We start from the raw sequence: 16,570 nt of genomic DNA on the forward strand, positions 1-16,570 counted from the left end.
GTTGTATTGAGCTCCTATATTATATCAGATACTGTGGATAAAGAAATAAAAGTAGCCTGGTGTCTGATCTCCCCAATCTTAAAATCTAGAAAGAAAAGGATAATCATAGGATTGATAAGCACAGGATCATGGGACAAAGGCAATTCACAGAAGCATGTGTAAGATACTGAAAGAGTAAAAAGAGAAATACAGGGATGAGAATAAGAAAAGTAACAAAGAAAAAGACATTTTACATAAAAATCAACAGATGACTATAGGCATCTCATTTTTTTCTATATTTTACCAAAAAAAAAGGACTGGATTTATGTTATTCTTTCTGCCATGTGGTTTAAACTTTTCTCCTAAGAAAAGATCATTGAATTGCTAAGAATGTTAACTTTAATTTAACCTACTCCTTAGAAGTATTTTGCACAGGAAGAAACTGAGGCCGGTAAAGCTGAAAGGTAGAGTAAAACTTCATGCAATTAAATTACTGACAAATATGAGTCTTGAATCTAGCTTTTCAGAAGTGCCTGTTTCTTACATTACACTAACTTTTCCAAGGCAGCCAGACATACACTTGTGACCAGTGATCCAATACTTACTGACATCACATGATCTCATATTTGTGTAGATAGCACTGTCATAAACTTTTCAAATCATAGTTGATGTCAGAGAGACTCCCTTTATATGACAGGTTAGGTACGTTTCTTACTTCTGAGAGGACAAATGACTTCATTCTGGTTAGAAAAGACAGTCATGATTTGTGCTGCTCACATGAAGATCAGGTCCACTTACTTGACTGTAAATTTGTACATTCACCCCTTTAACAAAGAGTCAACACATACTCCGGGTCAGATGCTGTTAAATGCAGTGGGGACACAGTAATGAAAGGACAGACATAATTCTGCCCCCAAGAACCTTACCATCTGGTGAAAGTAAATTCTATCTTTTTAATTGGTTACTGGAGGTGTGCACAGGATCTGGAAGAGATGGTAAACCAGCCGCCATCAGGAAAAGCAGAACAGAAATGGCAAGAGAAAGCTCACCCATCTTTGTTTTTTAAAAAAGAACTATTCATAAGGGCTGCCCTGAAGCTTAGGAACAGAAGCAAGATTTAGGAAGGGCTTCTAAGAGATACTTTAAGAAAAATTGTATTTAAAAGAAATTTTGTTTAATATTATGAATGAAACACCTTGATAAAAATTGAAAAAAACATACACTGGATTTTATTTATTTTTAAACATTTACAGAGAGCATTCTAAATATTTTGCTTTATCTAGTATTTAACTTTTTATATAAAAAGTAATATTTTATTTTCATGTTTTAAAGGGTAGTAAGGTAGAATGTATTGTATTGACCCAATGACAATGTCCAGAATATAAGTCACTTTATTTAGTAAGTAATTTCTAAGTCTTGCTGGTCATCAATATCACCTGGGAGAGTTTCTTGTTTTGTGTTTTTCATTTACAGATCACGCTTCTCAAGTCCCAAATCTTCTGAATTAGAATCTCAGGGATGGTGCACATTGTGGGGACCTGAGAATCTATGTTTCTTAAAAGAAAAAAATGAGATGAAAGAAAAAGAACTCCTCCAGTGATTCTGATGGAAATCCAGTCTCAGAAACTATCTGTTCAGATTATAAGACTATTGTCAAATACTGCTATTACCCATGTCCTAGCTGAATATAAAGCAGGAGGAAAAGTATCTTTTCAACGCTGAACTGAAGACCTGGGCAGAGAGGTGCACGTGAGAGAAGAACATAGCATTCTTGCCGCCTGCGACTAACATTTCAGTAAGTGGCATCTTTCCTCCATTTACATTGATGGAAGGATCATTCAAATGGTGAGGACAGGTCAGTATGAATTTTACAAAGCTAGAATTTCTCAGGGTTTTAAACAGAAACATATGGGAAGAAAACAGCTGCTTTGGGCAATTTTTCCCCCCAAATTAAGTCTTCACATACGAAGAACATCATCATCTTGTGTTGCCATATTCTTGAACTTTGAACATTGGCTGTTCTGTTGTTTTTGTTTGAAATTGGAAGAAAATGAAATTAAGAATAATAAAGCCATATATACTGACAAAGACTGTCTCCTTGACCAAACCTGGGCTGGGCTCCTCTGAGGCCTCTTCTGGACCAGGCCCTAAACTTGGGCTCTGACCCTCGGCAGCTTAGTTCAGTTTTAGCAAGAATCTAGTGAAAATCTCCCACCATCAATATCTGGTCAAATTCCTTATTCTCCACCCTTGATATCTTATCACCCTCATCACCAACCATCACCTGCCTTCTGCAAGAATCCAGTCTAGTTGTGCTAGCAAGAGTCCCCCAGCTCTGATGTCATGTTCCATCCACTGACTCCCACCCTGCTCCTTGCCAGTAAATCTCCACATGCCCTTATTTAGGGTTGAGTCCGATCTCTCTCCCCTACTGCAAAACCCCATTGCAGTGGTCCCTTCTTGAATAGACTTTCTTACCATATTTAACAAGTGTCAGAGTAATTTTTTGGACAATACTCAAGCAGAATTTCACACTTGGTTAAGGGCTTTGGTGTTCCTGATATGTTATCTAGCAACTTTTAGCTCTTCTATAGGTTTCCTTTCCTACTTAGAGCCTGAGAGACCAGAGATTTATGTGAGATGGGAGCTGCAGGAAGCAGAGAAGACATTAAGGGGGAAAAGATGATCAGTTTAGTTTGGGACAAACTTTATTTGGATTTCTAGCAACATGGCATCTGGGAATATTTGACAGGCATTTGAAAACCTGAGTATAATCCAATGAAGGCGAGAAACAGAGATTGGAGAGCTGTCCCCCTGGAGACGGGCTGAAGTGCTGTGAGTGACTGAGTGTGCCCGTGGAGGAGCACGGGGCCTACAGCTTCCAGTCAAAGACCACCAGGACACCGCTGTGGTCAAAGAAGCTGCATCAAGGGACAACCCACCCTGGGGGAAGGGGGTATCTCAGCAAGAGGGTATTAGAAGGACTCCTAGGATTGGGCTTACGTTAGGCGGTTTTGCAGATGGCTGAAGGGAGAGGGGGTCTACTCTGGACTGGGTGCTGTCAGGAGGCGGGGATAATTTTATTACTGGGGAGATTCACAAATATTATCTGGAAGCAGAGCAGACAATAGTAAGACTAAAGCTATAATTAGTAAAGAAGTAGCAGTCTTTCCTATTTGCCAGGAAAATGGCATTACTGGTCATTTTTGTGGCTTGTATAATGCTTGTATTTTTCAGTGTTCAGAAATAACCACAAGGAGGTCTTGCTTTTGTCTTGCTGCATCCTGGTCTTGGGGTGGCCTGGACTGATGCTGACATGCAGTGCAGCTGTTATACTCACGGGGAGAACAGCAAGGCCTCGCTAAGAGTCCCAGACCAGGTCCAGGATAGCAGGGGCTGGTTTTCTTTCTCAGGAGGAAGGAGAGAGAAGGTTCAAGACAGCATCTTGGTCCCTCTCCCCCACCCTGTAATCTGAAGGGTGGCAAAGAAAGTGAAAACATAATGAGACAAACCTGAGAATGCAACATCAGCTTTTCCCACTTCACATCTTGAAATACTTGTACTCCTATGTGGGGAAACAACAAATGAGACACCACAGCAAAGTGGGATTATTTGGAATTGCCATCTAGTAAGATGGATGTCATCTACTTCTTTTAGGTCATGCAGAAGACTCTGTTAAATCCATTTGATCTAATTAATTGCAGTAGGTTTGTAGTCAAGCAGCGCCTACCTAAGAAACCAGAAAGTTGTTAATGGTTTGATCTGTTATCAAGACTTGAGTCATATGTAAGAAGTTGCAGCAAGGTGATAAAATCATGTCCTTTTTTTAAATGTAGTTTTCCTTTTGTCCATAAATGACTGATTTCTCTTGGTCCATTCTGACCTGGTTGGTTCTTGTTAAAATTGGATTTTAACACTACTGCCTCTTGCTCAGACTCACAGGGGATTCTGTTAGGTCGTCCACCTAGGTTAATGGACCACTATGCTTTTGAGAGTACTTCCCAGACTTGGTTTTCTCAGATCAGACTTTTAAAGTTCCTACAAATGCCATGGTTACGGCTCCATTCTTCGGTAGCTGATTCTACACGCTCGCATGGGGTGGGAATCTGGCTCCTCAGACAGGATTGTGTGCTGGGTCCTTACTTGCATGTGAACGTCTTCTGACCTTGACCCATACCCTTCCCCTGTTCGGTCTGCCGCATCCTGTACCCTTCATCTTGGCACCACAGGCATTTGAACATGTGTCTCCTCTCCGCCCTCCAAGGACACAGCCCAGGGACATCCTCATCACAGTGCTCACTGGGATTTGTGAGAGGCCCAGCCACTCCAGCCTCCCTGTCTCCCTGGGAGTCCCCATGACTCCCAGGATGAACTCAGAGAGAGCCACCTGGCACGGAGCAGGCTGCAGCCTTCTTGGCTGTGTCCCAGCCTCCTTCCAGGCCCTTTTCCCCTGGGAAAAGCCCTGATGGGGACTGTGCGATCTGTGGGTGTTTTCAACTCAAGATTTTCAACTGATTTCTTTGATGGCTCCGTTCCTTATGCTCCCGTTGACCTAGCATTTGGAGTGTGAGGACAGTAAGCACGGGATTGCCATAACAGAGCCACTGTTGCTACATTTCTTTAGACCAAGAAAGAGGCTTATGGATCGCTGGTCGGATGCCAGCAACGGCCCTGCAAGGTCTCTCCCTCATCTGGGTCTCCAAGACATGAAAGTGCAGAGTTAGGAGCGGCCTGGAGCCACCAGGTAGGAAGGTTTCTTTGCAGATTAGGAATCAAATCTGAGCAGTTTGGGAGCCTAACAGATATTCACAGGTGGCCAGTGTCATTTAAATCAGGTCCTTTCTGCAGTGCCCATTGATCCAGCCCATGAAAGGCTGTGCTTTCCCCACTGACAGAAGCAGTTGTGCAGCATATGCAGAGTTTCCTGCAACGCCACAATTACATGTAATTTGTCAACAGCTGACACTGCTAATAAAGGGTTTACACATATCATGTGCAACATCTACGCACTGCTTAAATGCAAGCCAACTGTATAAATTTAATGTTACAGCAACATATTTTGGAACTCTCCTTTGAGCTTTCCTGGGGTAAATGGGCCCTTAAATGAAAACATATGGATGGTAGAAATCCCAGGTGCTTTAGATCAACAGAGACTTGGCTAATCCCATGGATTTTGGTATATTTGACATGAGCAAAGTTCATTAAACCTGGGGCCAACCTCACACCTGATGTCAGCAGGCTAACTGGAATATGTACTCATAATCCTCACACATGTCTACAACTGGCCCTCGACTGGGCTACTTTGATTTGTTCTCCTTCCCAAAATGCCTGGAATATCATGGGCTTCCAGGTTTACAGTCTTCAAGTTTTTCAGTTGGTAAGTTCAAATTCGGATCCAGCAAATGGAAAAAAGAAATGTGTCCATTTTATGTATCAGGAGTATATTTAGGTTCCTATGAATCCATATTAACAAAGACACACAATTTATTCTAATATGGTTGGATGTTTATTTTATGAGAGTCATTCCTGGAGATACAGTGAATGTAGGTGTGTTACGTTCAGCATCATTAAGTGGAAACCCTGAAACTACTAGGGAACTGGTGTTACAGACAAACGAAGCTGTGAGACAAGAAGCAGCGAAAACAGAGACCTACAGCTCTTTCCTCACTAACTCAATGCTGTTTTTCCCGTTTCCTCTCAAAACATGAGAGGGTTTTTCTTTTCATGTATAATAGCTACAGTTAAATTTTGTTCCTATAGTGCCACTCTTGGAAAGCATCTCAGCAGATACCAAGTCTAAAGGAGACCACTTGATATTTTAAAGTGGGGAAACTAGATTCACATGGTATCAGAAAATCTACTCTTAGTATCTGAATCCTATGAAATTTGTACATAATCCACACTTATAGTTCAGAATGCAGAAAATGTTTCTTAAATTAGAAATATATTCTGTAAATGCAGTAGTCTGTTCTTTTCCTTTCATTTTACTGGTAGGTTCTGCTTTAGTAATGCAAATTTTAAAATAGGGTTAAGGTGAAAAATCTAAATGAATGTTATTATGCACTGTGTATTATCGTTTTTTTCTTAAGCAATAGAAAATGCTTTCTCAAGAGAGTATCAGGCAAGAAAATCATCAGAATGCATCTAAGCAAAAATTAATCTAAATGAAAAAATATATATACATATTCTTTATAGATATGGCAAAAGAATCACACAACTACTTTATGTAAATGCTTTAAAGCAAGTTTTAGAAATGTTATTTTTTATAAAGATTTTTTTAAATTAACTTATTTTATTTTATTTATTTATTTTTGGCTGTGTTGGGTCTTCGTTGCTGTGCAAGGGCTTTCTTCTATTGTGGCGAGCGGGGGCTACTCTTTGTTGCAGTGTGGGCTTCTCATTGCCATGGATTCTCTTGTGGAACATGAGCTCTAGGTGCACGGGCTTCAGTAGTTGTGGCACGAGGACTTAGTTGCTCTGCGGCACGTGGGATCTTCCCAGACCAGGGCTCGAACCTGCATCCCCTGCATTGGCAGGTGGATTCTTAACCACTGTGCTACCATGGAAGCCCAGGAAATGTTATTTTTTAAATTATGAAAACAACTGTTGTGCATTATCCAAACAATAATGGACTTGCATATCACCACCTACAAAGATTCTGATTTAACATTTTTTCAATCGGAAGGAAATTGATGTAATTACTTTAAAAATACTGATGTTATATTGTAAGGCACAGCCATTTTAAACCTTATGTCTTGTAACTTCATTTCTCTTTAGGGCTGAATCTCAGCACTTCCACTGTAAGTAAATGTTTTGGAAGAAAAAGAAAACATTGCTCCCCAAATCCCATGACTCTTACATTCTTTTATTACTTCAAGTAATTTGAGGAAAAAACCAAAATCTTCCTTCTAATGTTGGTGGACCGTAACTCATTTTTTGTTCCAAATTCTTCTACTGATCCCCTCTCCTCACTGGTCTTTTTGGAAAGGCAAAGATGAGGAAGAGAGGAAGAAGGAAATCCGTATCCAGTGGGGGTTTTGGAGAGCACCCATTCCAACACCTTCAATGGACCTAAACAAGCTGTGTTTGCAGAGGGTAAGTGGGCCTTGGAAAGGCAATGGCGAGAGAAGCGGGGGCCCGGGCTGGTTCTGCCCGGTGGGAGCTGCACCTCCCTGTGGACGTGAGCTGTGTGTGCCATGTGAGTTGGGCACACTGCTACATCTGCCTGCTCACTTCCCCGGCTCTGTGATGAGCATAACATGACCTGCTCAGAGGCTGCGTGAGAGGACAGGTGAGACAAGACGTCATATGGTATCTATTTGTGGTCGCTCAGATTTCTAAGGAGGAGAAAACCTGAAGACAGGTTTGTGTGAGCTTAGGAAAGAGGGAATGAAGAAAAAACTGCTAAACAACTGAAAATATCCTTGTTCTACCTCTCTGATCCTTCAAACACCCCCATGTCGTGCCTCAAATACTGAAATTAGGAGGGTGCCGAGGGAGTGAGGAGTGAGTGGGGCCGATCGGTCACCCCAGGAATTTGCAGAGCCCTGGAAGGAGGCTCAGACATGAGAGGAGTCCAATGGGGACAGGGATTTTTCTGGGACCAGGTTGAACCAGCCAGGAAAGAGAATAAACAGAGTCATTGCCTGAATTTCCACTTTTAGAGACTCAACACCTTAGTTTAGGGTTTAATCTTTGACATAAATCATAGCAATATTTTATTGGATCTGTCTCATAAGGCAAAAGAAATAAAAGCAAAAAGGAACAAATGAGACCTAATTAAACTTAAAAGCTTTTGCACAGCAAAGGAAACCACCGATAAAATGAAAAGACAACCTATGGAATAGGAGTAAATATTTGCAAATGACGCAACCAACAAGGGACTAATATCCAAAATATACAAACAGATTATACAAATCAATAAAAAAAACTGAACAATCCAATCAAAAACGGGCAGAAGACTTCAACAGACATTTTTCCAAAGAGGACACACAGATGGCCAACAGTCACATGAAAAGATGCTCAACGTCATTAATTATTAGAGAAATGAAAACCAAAGCTACAGTGAGGTATTACCTCACACCTGTCTGAATGGCCATCATCAAAAAGCCTATAAATAACAAGTGTGGGGGAGGATGTGGAGAAAAGGGAGCCCTCCTGCACTGTTGGTGGGAATGTAAATTGGTTCAGCCACTATGGAGAACAATACAGAAGTTCCTTAAAATACTAAAATTAGCAACATCTTAGGACCCAGCAATTCCACTCCTGGGTTTACATCCAAAAAAAACCAAAAACACTAATTTGAAAAAATATATGCACCCCAACCCCAATGTTCATAGCAGTATTATTTACAATACATAAGATATGGAAGCAACCCGAGTGTCCATCAATAGATGAATGGATAAAGAAGATGTACATATACACGATGGAATATTATTCAGCCATAAGAAGAAATTCTGTCATTTGCAGCAACGTGGATGGACCTAGAGAATACTATGCTTAGTGAAATAAGTCAGTATGCTCTCTCTTATATGTGGAATCTAAAAAATAATACAAATGAATGTATATGCAAAACAGAAACAGGCTCAACAGATATAGAAAACAAACTTACGGTTACCAAAAGGAAGAGGGATGGGGGAGGGACAAATTAGGGGTATGGGATTAACAGACACAAGCCACTATGTATAAAATAGATAAGTACACTGTATAGCACAGGATGTATTACCAGTACCTATAATAACCTATAATGGAATATAATCTGCAAAAATACTGAATCACTAACTGAATACTGAAATTAACATAATATTGTGAATCAACTATACTTCCATTAAGAAAAAAAAGTCTCGTCTTTCAAAGTCTGAAGTCTGGTTCTTATCCTACCCGTGCAAGTTTTGTACATCTTCCTGACAGCAGCCCTCCTCTGGTTTTCCGGTTTCCGCTTCCTCTGCTCAGCACATCTGAGCGTCTGGAGCTTTTGATCTCCTCCTTCTCCCTTTGAATAACCTTCTCAATCCAACTCATTATTCAAGGATCAGCCCACACCCCAGACAAACATTCTATCTTCTTGAAATCTTCAACAACTCCAGTCCAAACCTCTCTCTCATCTCTTACATACTGTTGGTATTTATTTTATGCACAATTTAGCATTGTATGTAGAAATATGAGGGGATCGATGACTCCAAAGAAAAAGACTGTCTCATTTGCTCCTCTAGGTTTAGCTGTTGGTCTATGAACTGCAGAAGTCACATGCTGAAGTTGAAAAAGCAATTAGATTTTTTTTCTGTTTCCTGAGCACAGAAAATATGTTAGACCCTTAATAAATACTTCATTAGAAAAGAAAAAAAAATGAATGGATGGATAAGTGAATGAATGTAAGGCCTGTACCTAGGTACTCTGATTAATTAATTAAATCCAGTTCTTGTCTCAAGGAACTTGCATTATGAAAAGGAAGATAAACTCTTTGCAATTTTCTCTAATACAAAATAGAATGTCCACAATATCATAAATAATCTGGGAGATGACAGGAGAGAAAGACTAATTATGACAGTCTCAGAAAAGCCCTCATAAACAAGACATGATTTGAGTTCATTTAGAAAGGAGTTAAAAGGTGGAGACAGTCTTAAAGAACATTCCAGAAGGACATTCTGGGAGGATATAAGTATGGGACTGAAGCAAAGACAAGGAGGGCTGGGAGTTCCCTGAAGTCTAGGTCTGTGTCCTCATCCTCACCTCAGTGCCTGGTGTGCCTGGAGCTGCTACACAAGCTGGCTCTACGTACATGGGCGTGTTCTGAAAGTCAGGGGTTCGGTTATTAGAGCACTGGGGAGGTGGGGGTGAGTCTCAAACAGTAGGCTGAGGGCACAAGGTCTGGGATGCTCGTCTCAGGAAAACAAGACCTGATATGGTGGGAAGGGCACTGACTGACTCTGTTCAGGCTGCCGTAACACAACACCGGGCAGCTTATAAACAATAGACACTTATTGTTCACAGTTCTGGAGGCTGGGAGGTCAAGATCAAGGCACCTGAAGATTCAGTGTCTGGTGAGGACCTGCTTCCTGGTTCACAGACAGCATCTTCTCGCTGTGTCCTCATGTGGAGGAAGGGGTAAGGGAGTTCTCTGGGGTCTCCTTTAAAAGGGCACTGATCCCATCATGGGGTCTCCACCCTCATGGCCTCATCACCTCCCAAAGCCCCCACCTCCTGACACCATTCCCTTGGGGGTTAGGACTCAACATGTGAATTTGAGGGAGACACAGACACTCAGACCACAGCTGGCAGCTTTTCAATGTACACTTCACTGCATCTGATGTCTCGAGCTCCTGACTGCTTGAGATCCTCTTGTAAACTGTGTACGTGCTGGCCATATGGGGCTGAAAGAGCATAGTTACGGCACCTGCTTTTAAGGAACTTATATCTGAACACACGAAGCTACGTTATGTGATTTACTGAGTAAATGCGCAAAGCATGAGATACATGCATAACTTCTGGAATGAGCAGGGTGTAATTGTAGAACTTCGAAGACTCTTGAGTTATTTGTTTCGGGGGAATGGCATGGCACCTGACAAGCAAAGGTAGACTGATGCTCAGGCAGCCCTGCTGAACCACCAGTCCCAGTGGGAGGGTGTAGCTCCCACTGGCTTCAGCAAACTCATCCTAGCTGTGTGCGTGTAGGGACGTGATGCAGCACCCAACTTACTGAGTCTGCTCCTTGGGCACATTTCTGCTTAAAATGTATTTTGGAAAATAAACGGTTGATGCCCATGTGATTAGAGGTTTAGGAGGTGCCATAGGCACCGAACGGTACAAACCAGATTTTAGAGAATCTGGTCCAAGTGTGACTATTCCACCTCGATTGTGCCCCTCAGTTGGGTTATACAAAATCAAGAGCTATTCTTTATCAAGTGAGTCCTCTTAAGAGGGTGCAAGAAGAAAATGTTGCCTTTTGCATAAAAGCACTGGTGCTTCCAACTTATGGCAAATGCTGCTAAAAGCAGAGGTTCTGTTTTTATTCCTCACATTCTGGCCACTGTGGTGTCATTTCCGCTGCTGAAACTGGGAGATGGGCGCCACATCTGCAAAGACACCCACCCCCAGCTGGAGGGTCCCAGCGTTCTCCCACAGGCGTTTTCTCTATTGCTTTCTATCAGGTTATCATTCCCCACAGAGCGGGTAAAAAAGGGCTTTTTTTTAATTCTGTGAAAATGTGCCTAACATACAGTTTACCATTTTAAGTGTATACTTCAGTTGCACACATTCAGTGTTGTGTAGCATCACCACCATCCATCTCCAGAACTTTTTCATTTCCCAAGTGAAACTCCACACTCATTAAACAACATCTCCCCAACCCCTCTCCCAGCCCCTGGCAAACCCCCTTCTACTTTCTGTCTCTATGGATTAGAATACTCTGGGTACCTCACATAAGTGGAATCATATGGCATTTGTCCTTTTGTGACTGGCTTACATCACTCAGCATAATGTCCTCAAGATTCATCCACACTGTAGCCTGTGTCAGAATCTCTTTCTTCTTTAAGGCTGAACAACATGCCACTGTATGGATGGACCACATTCTGTTTATCCATTCATCCACCTGTGGATACCTGGGTTGTTTCCATCTTTTGGCTGTTGTGAATCATGCTGCTATGAAATGGGGGTATAAATACCATCTTGAGATGCTGCTTTCAGTTCTTTTGGGCGTCTACCCAGGAGTGGAGTTGCTGGATCATATGGTAGCTCTGTTTAGTTTTTGAGGAACCTCTGTATGGTTTCCCACAGCAGCTGCACCATTTTACATTCTCACCAACAGCACACAGGGGTTCCAATTTTCTACATCCTCACCAAAAATTATTATTTTCTATGTTTTTGATATTAGCCATCCTAATGGGTATGAGGTGGTATCTCACTGCAGGTTTTTTGTCTTTTTGTTGTTGTTGTTTTTGTTTTTTTGGTACGCAGGCCTCTCACTGTTGTGGCCTCTCCCGTTGCGGAGCACAGGCTCCAGACGCGCAGGCTCAGCGGCCATGGCTCACGGGCCCAGCCGTTCCGCGGCATGTGGGATCGTCCTGGACCGGGGCACGAACCCGTGTCCCTACATCGGCAGGCGGACTCTCAACCACTGTGCTACCAGAGAAGCCCCTCACTGCAGTTTTGATTTGCATTTCCCCAGTGAGCAATGATGTGTGTCAGGATTTTTAACTCTGAGTCTCTGGTTTGAAAGTGGCCTTTTCCTGGACAGCTGAGGGTGGGCTGACATCCCGATGTGGAGCTGCAACCACGCCCGGCCCGAGGAGCCCTGTCCCAGCTGCGGGGCAGGGCTCATCCCCCTGAGTTAAGGCTTCTTACAGCTGTGCTCACACTGTTTACCAGTGACCTCTCTGACGTGCTCTGCCCATGCAGGAAGTGGGTCAGAACCCCAGTCCTCTGAGGACTCTGATTAGCATCCCTGTGCCACGGCAGCAATGTGCCATCATAACTGTAACATGCATGCCAGGAGCTGAGGAACTGGGGTCACCTAGACCATGGTTTGCAGACCTTCCAATTTTCTGTGCAAGCGTCTTTCTAAATGAGATGGTGGCGGGACTGTGCTGGGTGGAGCAGGGATGGGACAGCTCTGCCGTGGTGAGGCTGGGGCTGGTTTGCTTCCTGCCCGCCGGCCACCGGGGCCCCAGGATGAGCTCCAGGGTCTCCGTCAGGGAACTGCACTGCTGGAAACCACACAGCTGTACTACCTTTACAGATGGGCACCATCCTAGGCTAAGGTGACACAGCCCGTTAGTGACAGAGGGAGGACCAGAATCCGCCTCCCAAATTCCCTCAGCTGGCAGCACCCAAAGTGACAAGAATTAGCGGAGAGAGGGATTGCTACATTGTCCGTATTTTGAGAACAGGATCTACACAGCTGTGATGCTGAAACGGTCTCCAGATGAAACCTGAATGAATCTGATGTTTATTTAGAAAGAACTAAGCACTAGGTATTCTGGAGAATATAAATGTTAATGAAATATAGATCTAACTCACGGCAGGGGAAGGAAAACCGTATGTGGGTTCGTAAAGGCTTGGGAGTATGGAGTGGAGTGGGCTCAGGGGGCCCTGGCGCACGTGGCAACAGGGGCGCCAGGGAGGCTGCTGGGAGGAAAACGGCGGAGAACTCAAACCACCTGGGCTGACTGGTGAAGAAGGCCACGGTCTGCAGCGACAGGTGGTTGGAGTGAGAACAGAGGGGAACCTTGAGGCAGGAAGACCCGCCAAGACCTGATGAAGGTGGAGATTGAGGCAGGGGTGGGCACAAGGGACGTGGCCCCGCCTGTGGGGAGAAAGACAAAAGTTCAAGACCAGAGTACTGCCGACTCGCTAAAAAATTCTCTACTAATATTACCAGTAATATTCTCTAGTAAACTAGGACTGCAGCCAAATGTCTCAGGCACCGGGCCATGGAGCAGATTACGTTTACACACGGTTGACGGAGCTACTGCGCTGACTCCAGGTCTGAGTTATGAAAACCCAAATGCCAGGGCACGCTCACATTCAAACAGCAGTGCGGTTTCCCTGAAAACTGTCTCGCTAACCGACGGGATGGGGCTTGCTTCCTCCTCAACATCCTCTTTCCCTTCCCTCCAGCCTCTTCCAGGGTGGAAATCTTTAGCAGGGTGGAATTCTAAACAACCAGAAGTCTCCAGGGAAGTGTTAGGTTGGTGCTTACAATATCTGTGCTGTTCCTGTAGCATGGAGCCAGGATCAAGATCAGAGATGTAGAGATGAACTTCAAGGGACCCTGGGGTGAGAGAGGAGAGACCCCTCGATGTCCACATGGAGTGAATTCTGAGTGAACCAGTTGGTGATCAACAGAGAAAAGTGGAGAACATCCGTGCGTCGTGATCTGAATGCTCTGTGTACTCATGATGGTCAAGTAACAATATTTTTCTGCTGGAAAAGGAGGTGCTTACATACCTTCCCAGGTGCTTACAGATGTTTTGAGTAAGTTCTAAGATACAATGGAGTGATTTGGGGCATTGCTGGCCAATGAACCAAGGAGAAGCAGTGATGGTCCAGGAAATGACAGCATTAGCATCCTACACCCAGTCATGACCACCGTAGAGAAATGTAATGTTGGACAGGGAAGAGAGTTTAAAAATCCTTTAATCCTACCCACCCCTCTGAAAGATGGAAAATCCCCACCATTCTGACATGAAAAGAGGGTTGTTTCTTGCTCAGGATCAAAGAGCTATCTACGGGCAGAGCTCCTGTTAAAATCCAGGCCACTGGAAATCCAGGCCAGTGACTCTTATCCACTGCCTTTCCACTGTGCCACTGCCCGGTGGCCCGCCAGTGGGGTCAAGAAGCCTGTCTCCTCCTGTGATCGGTCAGCTCACGCCATGTTCCCTCCACGTGAAGCACGCTTGAACCAGGCACCACCGGCTCTGGGTGATGCGGGGAAATGAATTAAGCACCACCAGCGTCTAGCCATCATTTACAAAAAAATCACTGTTCAGATTTTGGGGTTCTCTAAGTGACCATGAATATATCTCAGTGCAGCTTATATTGGGTGATAATTTTCTTCTTGCACGTTCAATGGTTCCTCCTAGATTCACTTTACAATCTGGTGGATGTTAAGTTGTTATTACAGCAGGGCTTCCTCCACTTCATTTTATTTCACTACCACGGTTATGGGCTCAGTGTTGTAGTTACATTTAATTTCACTCACAATCAGGGTCTGTTTTGGTCATTTGTTGGCTTCCTCCAGCTTTGCAGACCGGCTTCTTTACACAGGGCCAAGAGAGGGCAGGCTGGCGCACGGTAGCAGGCTCCGTGCCGTCTTTCCAGTGGAGGCAGCTCTCTGCTATTTCAGTAGTTCCCTGATACTCAGACCTACTAAAGGTGGACTAGTTATGTTCATACAGTCATCTTGCCTTGTTCCTTTCTCCGTACTCCCTAACAGCCGTGTTGATGCCATTGTGTTGTTAACCGTGTGTCTAGCGTTTGTAAACTTGGTGCTTTGACATCTGCCTTTAAAAAGCTTGATACTAAAAAGTTACTAGAAATTAAGAGGGAGTATTGGGTTTACTAGTCACACAGAAATGCATGTTTCCATCTACTGCAGGTTCGTTTTAAGAGGCGTACGCCCAATTTAGTATGGAAACCTCTGCATTGCAATGTGACGTCCAAAGCATATTCACCTACAGATCCGTGCATATGGGGCTTGTTCTGATGGGCGTCTTGTCCCAATAGAATGTACACTCCACTCTACGAAACTCAGGTCAGTGAAACAGAAAACTTACTCCAAGGATTTCATTTTCTCCAAATATAGGTCTTGCTTAAAACAAGCCTTTTTAGAAGCACACGAAAGGAACATTTACAATTGGAGCACAGCAAATGCGGCCTTTTGTCTTGTTAGCAGCAACGGGGAGCGATGCCAAGGCTCTTGCCACAGAGACTTACCCACGAGGAAGAGAGTATTTTACACCAGGTGAACTCCGGCTGAAGTGGCAGTTCCCCTCCACTCATTTACTTTCGGCTGCATTTGCTTGGGGAGGCTGCCCAGTGTCATCGTCTCCTGCGTGTCAGTGAACTAACCAGCTAGACCAGTTCCTCCCCCTTTTCTCCCGAATCCTGATTTGGGACCAACGGCTGACCCAGAACATCCTGCGCACGGGGACGTCACCACGTGGCTGGTCACGGGAGAGTAATGTGAGTCCAGCAACCCTCCTCCAGCTCTTGCACCTTTCTTTGCTTGCCGTGAAAAACCCCCGTTTCCTCCACCAACTCAGCATCACCTGGAGCTACAGACGCTGTCTGGGTCACTGGACCACCTCTAACACGACCCATTCGGCGGACTCCACGTTCAGTGTGTCATGACAGCACACACCCCATAGCCTCTGGGATACTCCTCCATACATTCACGAGACACAGTGAGAGTGAAAAGACAAAAGGAGTCTTGGGATCATTGTAAAAATGGTTTTAACCTGACAGGCCTCCTGAACATGTCTGAGGGATCCCCAGGGGTCCCCACTGCTCCAGTCCAAGTCTCAAACTGACCAGCAAGTCATGGAGCAGTAGACTCAACACAGATTCCATCTCTCTGAGTCCCCTCTAACCCGGGTACCTTCTCCTCCATTACTCTGGGAGACAGACTAGAAGACACTCAGCAAATTCAGTTGATTTGTCCAACTGGTGAAAAGCTGGAGTTCAAAGACAGATTCTCTGAATCTCAGTCCTACCTCGTAGAGTTATAGGGATTATTTGTAAACTCCAAGTTGATAAAGTGGTTTAACATAAGTGCCAAGTATTGCTATGTATAGTGTCTTAAAAATTCTTACCAGCTAGTCAGTTTAAAATGACAGACTCCACTGTGAAGGGCTGAGCAGAAAGAAAGGCACAGCCCTGCAATAACTCGATGGAGAAGGATATTGTGTTTTAATTCGCTGGGGCACATAAGACCCTGGGTAAGTGCCTGGAGCAAAGAGAACCCATGCCTGTGCCTGAACCAGCACTGCAGGGAGAGACACGGCCATGGTCCGGCTGCCGGAGAGGGAAAAGCATGGTAGAAAATCGGCTCTGGCCATGGAAGTAGAAAGCATGATGTTTTGGTTTTAGTAAA

The sequence above is a fragment of the Mesoplodon densirostris genome, chromosome 4 (genome assembly GCF_025265405.1).
Source record: "Mesoplodon densirostris isolate mMesDen1 chromosome 4, mMesDen1 primary haplotype, whole genome shotgun sequence".
In the NCBI taxonomy this organism is placed as follows: domain Eukaryota; kingdom Metazoa; phylum Chordata; class Mammalia; order Artiodactyla; family Ziphiidae; genus Mesoplodon; species Mesoplodon densirostris.